Source organism: Microcebus murinus, chromosome 17 (assembly GCF_040939455.1).
Source record: "Microcebus murinus isolate Inina chromosome 17, M.murinus_Inina_mat1.0, whole genome shotgun sequence".
NCBI lineage: Eukaryota > Metazoa > Chordata > Mammalia > Primates > Cheirogaleidae > Microcebus > Microcebus murinus.
The window spans coordinates 47,925,367-47,937,707 of record NC_134120.1 but is presented as its reverse complement, the minus strand read 5'-3'; the positions used below and the strand labels follow the sequence as shown (position 1 = coordinate 47,937,707).

Sequence of the window (12,341 nt, the reverse complement as noted above, 5' to 3'; positions counted from 1 at the left end):
GCAGCTATCGCTATTTTAAACTTTACTTATTTGTATACTAGTTTCTAGTTATTCTACCCATTAGAATGAAAACTCTGTGAGAAAAAATGGCTTTGTTTTATAAACCACTGTATTGATGGTGCTGAAAATAGTGCTCGTCAAATAGCAAGTGCTCAAAAAATGTTTGCTAAATGAAGGGAAAAAAATCTAAAGCATTGGTACTCAAACCAATTTAGATGGTGAGGCATCTAGAAATCATGGTTTGATGTACTTAAAAAATATTGTAACTTATCAAAATATTAAGCTTAAAAGTATTAAGCTTGTAATTGGATAAAAATCATGGAATACTTCTGGAGTTGTAAATATTAGACAATGTCTGTTAATTTTTTTAAAAACATTTGGAAGTCCACAATTAATCCATTTTAGTGGCAGCTTACTGGACAGCAGTATTAAAAAACATATTTGAGTGTGAATAATAATAAAATATGGTTCCATTTCTAACTCTTCTACTCAAAATTTCAAATATAATAAAATATGGAATATCCATCAAGTGTCTTGCACATAATATTTGTACTTTAAATATTAATGGGTTTGGATTATCATTGCAAGTCATTTAAACTCAGAGCATCAGCACTGCATATGTAAAATGGATTTGATATGGTAATACGTGTCCCTTTTCCATCTTGTACAATATTAGGACCAATAAAAATAGATTTTAAAAAATACCAGCAGTTTGTTAAAGTTGACACCAATCCTTTCATTAAAATAATGCTATCATCATGCTCTGAATGCTATCACTAGTTTCTAAAATCTAAAGGCCAATTTCAGTACACTATGTGTACTTTTGTCTTAGTTTGGTTGCTATAACAGAATGCCATAAACTTGGTGGCTTATACAACAGAAATTTATTTCTCACAGTTCTCAAGTCTGGGAAGCACAAGATCAAGGCATTGGCAGATTCACTGTCTGGTCAGGGCCTGCTTCTTGGTCCATAGATGGCTGTTTCCTCACTGTGTCTTCACATGGTAGAAGGGGGAAGAGAGCTCTCAGGGATCTCTCATAAGGGCACTAATCCCATTCATGACAACTCTGCTGTTATGACAAAATCACTTCCCAAAGCTTGCACCTCCAAATGCCATCACATTGGGTGTTGGGATTTCACAATATAAATTTAAGGAGGACACATTCAGTTTATAACAACTTCAGTTCCAAATATTGTGACATCATAGTATATTTCAGCAATAACCTAAATTGAGAGAAATTGCAAAGAAAAGGTAACATAATATTAGATAGTCAGCTATTCTTGGAAAAGTTTAATATTGAATAAGGATAAATACTTAGGGATTCAAGTTACCTGAGCATTCTATTCATATATGTTAGCCTAGGAAATAGAGAAATTGGCTGGCCAAATAATTACTGAGCTTATTAATATTAGGAAAAAAATACACATCAACAATATTTTGAGAAATAAGGTAAGGGCATCAATTTAACATTGCTCAAGGTTTGCCTTTAAATTTTTGGAGTGAAAAGAAGAGTTACTTAACTCTCTCAAAAGTATTGTTTCCAGAATGTTTTACCTCTTTTGACAACAACATCTTCATCACTAAAAGTACACCTGAAGTTGGCTAGAGGCTTCAGAGTGTGAGCTCCTTGGAGGCAGCGATAGTATCTGATTATCATTGCAACTGAGATACAATGCTTAGTAAACATCTGTAGGGCAAATATAAGCTGAATATGCCAACCCATCCACAATTTTATGAAATATGCTGCACCATTGTTTGTCGTAAACCATTAAAATATTCAATAATTGCTCTGTGCGTACAAAACCTGTCTCGAGGCTGCCCATCACATACAGGAGAGGCAGAAAATCCATTGTCAGCTCATATTAGAAAAACTGCTAGGAACGTTCAATTCAATTCACTAAAGATTTGTTAGTCTCCTGCTATGTGTCTTTTCATTATATTAGATGCTATAAGAAAATAAAAGAAGTAAATGTCATGATCCTTGCTCTTAAGAGGGACTTGTCTCTTTCTATCCCCATATATATGTGCCATTAAAACTATTTTCCAAGGAAACATATCCCTCAATCTTTCACAATAAGTCACTGTAGCATTTTTATTAGGAAACTCAAGTAATAAAACGGGCAATTCTCATAAATGTTAGGTCTGAACAAACAAGGGACTGTAAAGGAACTAGGGGAGTTGTAATATTAGGTGAGCAAAGGAAGGGAGACAGCTAGAAGTTAAGTAGTTGCTGTAACCAAAATAATAGCTAAGAATGAAGCTATCTCCTAGAATACAACAATGGAAAGAAAAACACTGCCTAAGGAAAAAAGTCATCTTGTGGGTGGTGGGTGGGTGGGCTCAATTCTTTCTTTCCTTCTAATCTTTTAATGTTAATTTAGAAGAAACCCAATAAAAAGAAACAGAGGTAAGCTTTGTGAAGAAATAAGATGCTGCTTGCAACTAGTCTGCCAATTTAGACAATAAACAAGATAAAAGGAAAGATCTCAGTGAGGCCAAAGCATCTGCTCCTATTCCCAATTTTGTTGAACTGTTTGTTTAAAAGGGAGAGGAGATTTCATCTAAATTAATGGCTAGTATTTGCATTTTAATGGAACGTGTTGGAAGGTGTAATATCCAAAATATTTTAGCTATTTCCTCAGGGAAGAAAGTAGAGGCTCGATTCATTTCAAAATTCTAAAGCAAGTAAAAATACAAACCCATTCCCAAAGCTCAAACAAAGCAAGTCTTTTGAATGTCTTTGAACAAATCAATTCAAAGGCAGCTCAATAAATATTTTAAAATGAGAGATTCTTGACATCCTCAATTATTTCGCCATAATCCAGAGAGAGAAATTGGACCTAGATTTACCAACAAATCAGGCAGTATGGACATCTTCAAATGACACTCGGCCACATTCCAAGTGGTAACTGATTGGCAGGCTTTGGTCTTCATCCCCAAAATTGCACCCAGGGCAGCTGGACCTGCTGATGGGTTTAGCGAACTTGTACTTAGCTGCTGGGGCTCTGTTGTTGCCAACATGCCAGCTTACTTCTTGTTATTTTTAGGAATGCCCATGACAAAGAGCATTTTTGTTGTTGTTTGTACAACTTCAGATTTACTTCACTGAAGAAATAAAAAAGGTTTTAAGAAGTATGTTATGCTGAGAGTTAGGCTATTTCTCTTGCATATTAATAAATGGCTATTTAACCTAGTATTTCCTGTTAACTAGTAACTTTCATAAAAAGAAATAATAATAACTTTTTATAGGAAGTCAAGTATTTTGGAAACATCTTATGCATTCTTGTTGTATTTTTTACACAGAAGGAGAGAGGCAAAGGGAAGAAATATATTTATCCCTTTTCCGCTAATTGGGTAAACAATGCATGCAGAAGTCAAATAATCTGTCCCATTTTTCTCAGTGACTCAGGTCTGGACTCATGGAGACTGAAGTAAATGGAGAAGAGTTCTACATATAAGATAGCTTATTAGATTGACATGAATATACTTTCAATATTAATAAATAAAAGAAAATTTGCATTTCTGTTGGTAGTTTCCTCTTGACCATTATCTTTTTTCTCTTAAAATTTTAATGCTTAGTCAACTATATTCCAGAGACAGAAAAAAAACAAAAACTGCCTGGATTGATATGGAGCCCTGAGCTCATGGATTTATTATTTATAAAAGCATAAATTCTGGAAAGCAAGTTAATATTTATCTTCCCTCTTTCCTTTTGCAGGTGAGAGAACTGAAATGCAGATGATACTTTAGCTATAGGAACTATCAACTATGGAAGGGAGCAAAGTGAAACCCTTAAGCTGGACGAGTCATTAGGTAGCTCAGGTGGGGTTCCTAGTCCCCTTGAGCTTCTATAATGTCACGGTTTCCCCAAGGTTTGAAACCAATAGAACCTACTCTTAATTGATCCTCAAAGTTCTGCTCAAAGCCAAACCTTGGAGAAAGGGGAGATACGGACTCCTCTAATGAGCATGGAAGGAAAGGAGTCATGAAAGGACAGAAGGTAGAATGGGAACAAAAAGTTTTGATTTCTCTTGTGACTCCTTCCTTGCCTTCTTTCTTTTGGAAGACAATTGTGATTTATTGCGTGTTTTCCAACACGTTGTGGAACTCAATACATTAGCAAAGGTATCACACTGTCATGCCCAAGTTGGGCAACTGTTTCTCCAGACGAGGCCAACAATTATCCCTGGAAAATTCACAGTGACGGGGCAGGTAGCAAATACAAGACTCTCCAAATAATGTGGAGCATAAAATGTTGTTACTGAACATTCTGCAAAGTTCCATTAGAAAAATAGTAAACGCAATGTCCTACGACCAGGATATGAGAAAACAGTGCTTAAAATTGCAAAAGTCCAAAAATGCTGCCTTCTCCTTACAAACTCAAGATATTGATGAAGCTATTACAGACTTTTTAAAAAATACTGATGCAATTTAAGTGGAACCTCTAACTTCTGAGACTCCCAAATAGGAAGAACAGCCAGGCTAATCTGATGAGGTGACAGAGGATCTGTCACTGAATCCAATGGCTGTGTTTATGCACACTCTCCCTCAGCATGCTTGCAAAGGAAGCACTGTTGGCTCTGTAATAACTCAGGAGGAACAAACTGTGCCTACCCTTAACTTGAGGCACTTAATGTCTTGGCTAGAAAAATAACAAGATGAGTGACTTTCCATTGATTATTTTTATAGCACTCAACACCATAGCACATATGCTCGTTAGCCTAATGACCAACACAAATGCTTTGAGGACATGTGGGTGGCTGACAATATATCAGGCTATATACACCCTGCTATGAAACCACAGAGAAAATGCAGGCAGAGATAAAAAGAAAAAAAAGGTAACAAACCTGCAAAAAAGAATCTGGCAAAGGAAAGACAGAACTTTCTGCCATGGTCTTGGGTGAAAGAGGGTAACAAGGACAAGGGCACACTAGGAGCCTGAAGTGGCTGGCCATTGGAAGCTAGAGACATCCCTTGGAAGATTGCACTTCATATTTAGATGAAAATAAATCTTATTAAAATAACATTATGAATGGTTGCTATTTTTACCTGATTTTGCCAATGCTGGCTCCAGGATATTTCCATATACATCATGGAGATTCCACTCATCCTAGATATCAGCATGCAGAAGAGAGAGAAGTTCCCAAATGCCATTAAGGCAACCAAAGCACTAGTTGAAAATTCCTAAATTCAAATCATGGAATGAAAGTTTTATAATCAGCTTTCCCTATAGGTACCTTAAGTTTAATGATAAACTTCAAAAATTCTAGAATAAGGCTCTATAATTCTTATAATTTTCATTTCAATGCTCTTCTCACCATGAAACTCATAAAAATTGATAAATTCCCAACTCTTCTAGGACCCAAAGCACATTGTGTTTATTTATTACTCAATAACAGTGTTTCACATAGTAATTTCCACAGAATATTTGTCTGTCAAAATACTCAAGATAATAGAATTTCATTTCAAAACAACTTAAGAAATGCTTGAACTTACAAAAAGATTCACAATTAAAATGAGCATATTAAAAATTCTGAGAAGTCCATCTGCATGTGGTGGTGCACACCTGTAGTCCCAACTGCTCGGGAGGCTGAGGTAGGAGGATTAATTGAACCCCGGAATTTGAGGCTGCAGTGAGCTATGAACATGCCACTGGACTCTAGCCTGGGTGACAGATGGAGACCCTGTTTCTAAAAAAAAATGAAAAAATAAATAAAATAAAACATAAAAGTTCTGAGAAGTTCTGCAATTTAAAAAACAAAGTTTTTACCAAACCAAAAAAAAAAACCAAAATCACAAGAGACACCTACAGACTATTATCTCATATGACATAGATGCAAAGCTCTTCAACAAAATCCAGCAGTAGAAATGAAATCAGTAAGGCAAAGAGGTATCTGCAGTCACATGTTCATAACAGCATTATTCACAACATCCAAAGTATTGAATTAACCTAAGTGTCCATCAACAGCTGAATGGATAAAGAAAATGAAGTTTACACACACACACACACACACAAACACACACACACACACACACACACACACAGAATAAAATCCTGCCATTTGCAACATGGATGCACCTGCAGGACATTATGCTAAGTGCAATAAACCAAGCACAGAAAGAAAACTACTGTGTGATCTCACTTATACGTGAAATCTAAGAACACTGAACTTATGGAAGCTGTGAGCAGGGTAGAATGGCTGTCAGGGAGGGTGGGGGATGTTGGGGGAGATGTTGGTCAAAAGGTACAAAGTTTCAGTTAGGATGAATCATTTCTAGAGATATATTGTACAGCATAGTGACCGTAGTTAATAATGTGTTGTATACTGGAAAATCCCTAAGAAAGTAGATCTTAACATGTTTTCACCACCTACACACAAAATAAGTATATGAGGTGATGAATATGTTACTTAGCTTCATTTAATTATTTCAAATTGTATGCATATATCAAAATATCATGTTGAAGACCATAAATGCATATGGTATGTTTATGGTATGTAATTATATATGGCATGTCAATTATATATAAGTGACAATTTTGTCAATTATACCTTAATAAAGCTTGGGTAGGGGGTTGGGGGGGAGACAGCAATGTATAAAAAGCATTGTACACCATGATAAAGTGGGATTTTTTTTTCCAGGAACACAAGGTAAATTTAAAATCTGAAATCAGGCCGGGTGCGGTGGCTCATGCCTGTAATCCTAGCACTCTGGGAGGCTGAGGCAGGAAAATCGCTCAAGGCCAGGAGTACTAAACCAGCATGAGCAAGAGCGAGACCCCTTTCTACTGAAAATAGAAAGAAATTAATTGGCCAACTAAAAATATAAAGAAAAAATTAGCCGGGCATGGTGGCACATGCCTGTAGTCCCAGCTACTCGGGAGGCTGAGACAGGAGGATCGCTTGAGCCCAGGAGTTTGAGGTTGCTGTGAACTAGGCTGACGCCACAGCACTCTAGCCCAGGCAACAGAATGAGACTCTGTCTCAAAAAAAAAAATCTGAAAAAATCAGTTAATGTAACCATATAACATATGTACATGAAATGTCCAAAATAGATCCATAGAGGCAGAATGTAGATCAGGGGTTGCCTAAGGCTGAGGCAGGATGGAGAGGATGGCAGGAATGAGGGGGGATGACTGCTAAAGGGCATAGGGTTTCTAGGCAGTGAAATGTTCTATAGGCAGTGAAAATGTTCTAAAATTAATTGTGCTGATGTTTACACAACTCTGAATATAACAAAAACTATTAAATTGTCCACATTAAACATGAATTGTTTCATATCTGAATTATATCTCAGTAAAGGTGTCACCAAAAATATTTTCCCAGACTTTTTACATATAATACTTATTATCATCACTACAGTAATAATATCGGCAAGAGCTATTTTTCTTTGCAAATGCTACTCCTTTTGCCCGGAATGCCAACCCTATTGCCTCCCCTTTTTTCTGTCTAAAAACTTCTATTCCTTTATTAATAATCAGCCAAAATGTCACCACCACTGTAATGCTTTCCATGATTCACTGTATAGAAACCAAGTATCTTTGAAACATTTTTTTTTCTTTTAGAGACAGAATCTCACTCTATCAACCAGGCTGGAGTGCAGTGGTGCTATCAAAGCTCACTGAACTCCTAGGCTCAAGCAATCCCATAACATGAACCCTGGATAGATAGATAAGTAGATGAAGAATTTTTGTAAAGCCATACTTGGCCTTACCACATGCAGTTCATGCTAATATTTCCTATTATATTTTATTCCATTCTGTTTTGTTCTTTAATGTTTTTCGTGACCCTTTGAATTAATTTCATGGCCCCGTAATGAGTGGCAACCTGCAATTTGAAAAATACTATCCAAATTAAATTGAGCCCATATTACATATTTTAATATAAGTATTCCTTTCTTAGTATTCTAATCCTGCGCTATACAGGTAAGAAAATTTTTATGCCAGGAAATGATTGCTATTTGCATAAAAGACTCAATCTCTTACTTAAAAGTGATGCTTAATTCCTCAAGAAAATTGTTTTTTCCTCCAATATGCTCTACACAGGATGGTTGTTTTATTTATTGTTCTGGTAATAGCTTCTGAGCTATAACTCTCTCTCTGTCCTTCCGTATTCTGAGTTTTATGTGCTCCAAACAAGCTCCTTTGTGTTCTCCTCTATGTATTCCTTTTAATGTGAGCAGATTGGAAACAGCGAAAGCAATTTCACCCTGAACGCAGATATGGGTACAAACAGCACTTAGTGTGCAATGCCAATAATTGTACCCTATCAACGTGTACCACAAGTGATTTTATAATTTAAATAAGTCATGCCCAGTGACACATAGTCTATTCAAACAACAGTATTTCAGATTTTCATTTTTCCTGTCTTCAAATGTACTTATGATTCTGTTTAGTATTACTTATATGTCCATTGGAAGACATTACTTCCAGGCTTTACATAAAAAATCTGTATGGGGTGAGTGTGATATGAAACAGCTGTAAGAATTTGGCATAAAACTTAATTTCTTTGACACAGGCCTAGAACAACATCGGATATAGGTACCTGTGAGTTTATTCTACATATGGCATTTGAATTTATTTCTTCTGGAAACCACGGTTTAGGAAACTCTGCTGTGTGTGTATTTACGCAAGTGTGTGTGTGTGTGTGTGTGTGTGTGTGTGTGTGTGTGTGTGTGTGTGTGTAAAAGAGAGAGTTTCAAAAGGACCAGAGTACATTTATGCATGATATGTTATATAGCCTGGGTATCAGTAAAACTCTCCTTCAGGAATAATTGCAAAGATGTTATCCATCAAGAAGCAGTTTACAAAACAGTATTAGGCATCGGGCTTTAGAAGGAGTGGCCTTTGTTTAAATCCCAGTTTTAAAGGAGAAAAGTCAGACGACTTTTATTTCTGCAGATGCAGAAAAATCATTTGACAAACTTCTACATCCATTTATGATAAATACTTTCCATAAACTAGTAAAGGAAAGGAACTTTCATAATCTCATAAAAAAAAGCATTTATTTAAAAATCCTACAATTCACATGATTTTAATAGATAAAGATTAAACATGTTCCCAAGTCAGCAAAAGCACCTGCTCTCTCTACAGCCACTCACAATCACACTGGGGGTCCTAACCAGGACATGAAGACAAGGAAAATAAATAGAGGGAATAAACACTGGAAAGTAGGAGGAAAATCTGATTTTATGCACATCTGACAGAATGGTTTACATAAAAATCCTAAATATTGTGTTTTAAAAACAACTGAATTTCTAAGTCAATTCAGTATGCTAATGTTAAGTAGAAAGTCACTTATATTTCTATACACCAACAAAAAACAAACTACTATATATTAGTTTCCTGAGGCTGCTGTAACAGTTTTCACAATCTTAGCAGCCTGAAACAACAAAACTTTATTCTCTCTAGGTCTGGAAGTAGAAAGTCCAAAATCAAGGTGTTGGTAGAATTACATTCCCTCCAAAGTCTTTAGAAGAGAATCCTCCCTCACCTTTTCTATGTTCTGATAGATCCTGGCAATCTTTGCCTTGCGATCATGTAAGTCCAACATCTGCTTCCACCTTCATATTAATTCTTCCCTCTGTATCTCCTCTGCTGCCATCTCTTATAAGTATATACGTCATTGAATTTAGGATCCACACTAAATCCAGGGATGATCTCAACTCACTATCCTTAATTACATCTGCAAAGATCCTTTTTCCAAAAAATGTCATCTTCATAAGGTTCCAGGAATTAGGATTTGGGCATATCTTTTTGAAAGCCACTATTAAACCTACTACACTCAGTGAATGAAACATTTCAAAAAAATCACAGAAGTCTAAAATATTTGGAATATTCTCCCTTGTGCATTTTTTAACACAACCTTTCATTTCTGAGATAATGTCCTCTTTTTTTCAGTTTCTTTCTTGAATTTTGTCAATGTCTGCATTTTTTTTTTCCTTTTCTGAGGTTTTTTTTTGCATTTCTGTTCCATGTGTTATTTCATATTTACAAATGCTTTTAAAATTACTTATAATCCATATTGGGATTGTATGTTAGAACTTTCCTCCACTTTCTAGTGTATTTCATCTGCTAGAAAGTTGCGGTTTTCTTGTTTGTTTGTTTGTTTTTTTCACCACTAGTCTCTTCTTGCCTCCCCAACTCTGTTTAAATCCAGTCTTTATATTCCACATCCCAATAAATTGGCATTTGTAATCTTCTTTGCCTCCTGAGAATGCTGTAAGTAGAGGTTGTAGATGTGTGTATGTGTTCTCTTCTTTACCCATTTGGTTTTTATTATAGAAGGAGTTGAGGGGATATTGAGATCTACAAGGCTCCAATTATTCTACCTTCTCTACTGCCCTGGGCTGACTTATTTTAAAGTCTTCATCAGAATTTAAAACAACAATAATAATAATTTCATATGGAGTGAGTCTAATTACTGATTTTGTTGATTATCTTTCTTAACTTTAGATTTATTTCCATATTTTGGAATTTTGGGTTGTGGACTCATTTCGTGCATAGGTTTTTATATATTTTTTCCTATGCCTTTTTTCCCTATCCCCCACAAACTGCCACATGTATAGGTTGTGAAATTTTGAGTTTGCCTCCACCAAGATCTTCTTCCAACTCCAGAAGCAGATCTTTTTAATGGAATTTTGAGTCTCTTGTCTGCAGTGATTTTGAGAAATTACAGAGCTAGCAGAGACTTTGATTCATTTCTTGATTATAAGGTTGAGCCTATGTCAGATTGGATAGATTTTCAGATTGACTTATCTTAGGAGAAATTGCAGATCTTTAAAGTCATAAAACCCTTCTTTTAGATGCTGATAGGATATCAGCATGCATCAGTATTGAGCTTACTATATGCCCAGACCTATAGTTGTTATTTTATATACATATTATTATTTGTATTTATGTTTTGATTTCAGCATATTATGGGAGTACAAATGTTCAGGTTACATGTGTTGCCTTTCCCCCCACTTCCCCCTGGAGTCAGGGTTTCAAGTGTGTCCATCCCCCAGACGGTGCACATCACACTCATTTTGTATGTATATACCCATCCCCTCCTCCCCCTCCCATCTGCCCAATGCCCGATAAATGTTATTCCTGTATGTCCACTTAGGTGTTGATCATTTAATACCAATTTGCTGGTGAGTACGTGTGGTGCTTATTTTTCCATTCTTGGGATACTTCACTTAATATAATGGGTTCCAGCTTTAGCCAGGAAAATACAAGCGGTGCTCTATCACCATCATTTCTCATAGCTGAATAGTAGTACTCCATGGTATACATGTACCACATTTTATTATTCCACTCATGCATTGATGGGTATTTGGGTTGTTTCCACATCTTTGCAATTGTGAATTGTGTTGTTATAAACATTTGAGTGCAGATGTCTTTTTTATAGAGTGTCATTTGTTCTTTTTTTTTTTTTTGAAGTTTACACTCATCTTTTATTTATTTTTTATTTTAGCATATTATGGGGGTACAAGTATTAAGGTTACATATATTGCCCATGACCCCCCAAGTAAGGGCTTCAAGTGTGTCCATCCCCCAAACGTTGCACATCTTACTCGTTGTGATTGTATATACCCATCATTTGTTCTTTTGAGTAAATGTCCAGTAATGGGATTGGTGGATCAAATGGTACATCTACTTGTATCACTTTAAGGTATCTCCATATTACTTTCCACAGAGGTTGTACTAGTTTCCAGTCCCATCAGCAGTGTAGGAGTATTCCTATCTCTCCGCATCCACACCAACATTTATTGTTTTGAGACTTTTTGATAAAGGCCATTCTCACTGGATATAAGTGATATCTCATTGTGGTTTTGATTTCCATTTCCCTAATGGTTAGAGATGTTAAGCAGTTTTTCATGTGTTTGTTGGCCATTATTCTATCTTCTTTTGAAAAATTTCTGTTCATTTTATGCTTCATATGGAACCAGAGAAGGCCCCATATAGCAAAAGCAATCCTAGGCAATAAAAACAAAATGGGAGGTATCAATTTACCAGACTTCAAACTATACTACAAGGCTATAGTAATTAAAACAGCTTGTGACTGGCACAAGAACAGGGACATTGACCAGTGGAACAGAACAGAGAACCCAGATATAAAACCATCCTCATATAGCCATCTAATCTTTGGCAAAGCAGACAAAAACATACACTGGGGAAAAGAATCTTTGTTCAATAAATGGTGCTGGGAAAACTGGATAGCCACATGCAGAAGACTGAAACAGGATCCACACCTTCAGGATCCATACCTTTCACAAATCCACACCTTTCATTTCCAAAATATTGGAAATACTCTTCTAGACTTTGGCCTAGGAAAAGAATTTATGAAGAAGATCCCA

At 35.9% G+C, this 12,341-nt stretch overlaps 1 long non-coding RNA gene across 1 annotated transcript in view; it reads right to left on the bottom strand.

Annotated features, from left to right (window-relative positions):
* Window positions 1-865: 865 nt before the first annotated feature.
* Window positions 866-12,341, bottom strand: part of LOC142861628 (uncharacterized) — a 32,156-nt gene continuing 20,680 nt past the window's right edge. Inside the window, exons 2-5 of the long non-coding RNA XR_012912852.1 lie at window positions 5,569-5,692; window positions 5,052-5,186; window positions 2,853-2,965; window positions 866-1,225 (exon numbers count right to left, since the gene is read on the bottom strand). This is a non-coding gene — a long non-coding RNA (uncharacterized LOC142861628). The remainder of the gene's footprint in view (window positions 1,226-2,852; window positions 2,966-5,051; window positions 5,187-5,568; window positions 5,693-12,341) is intronic.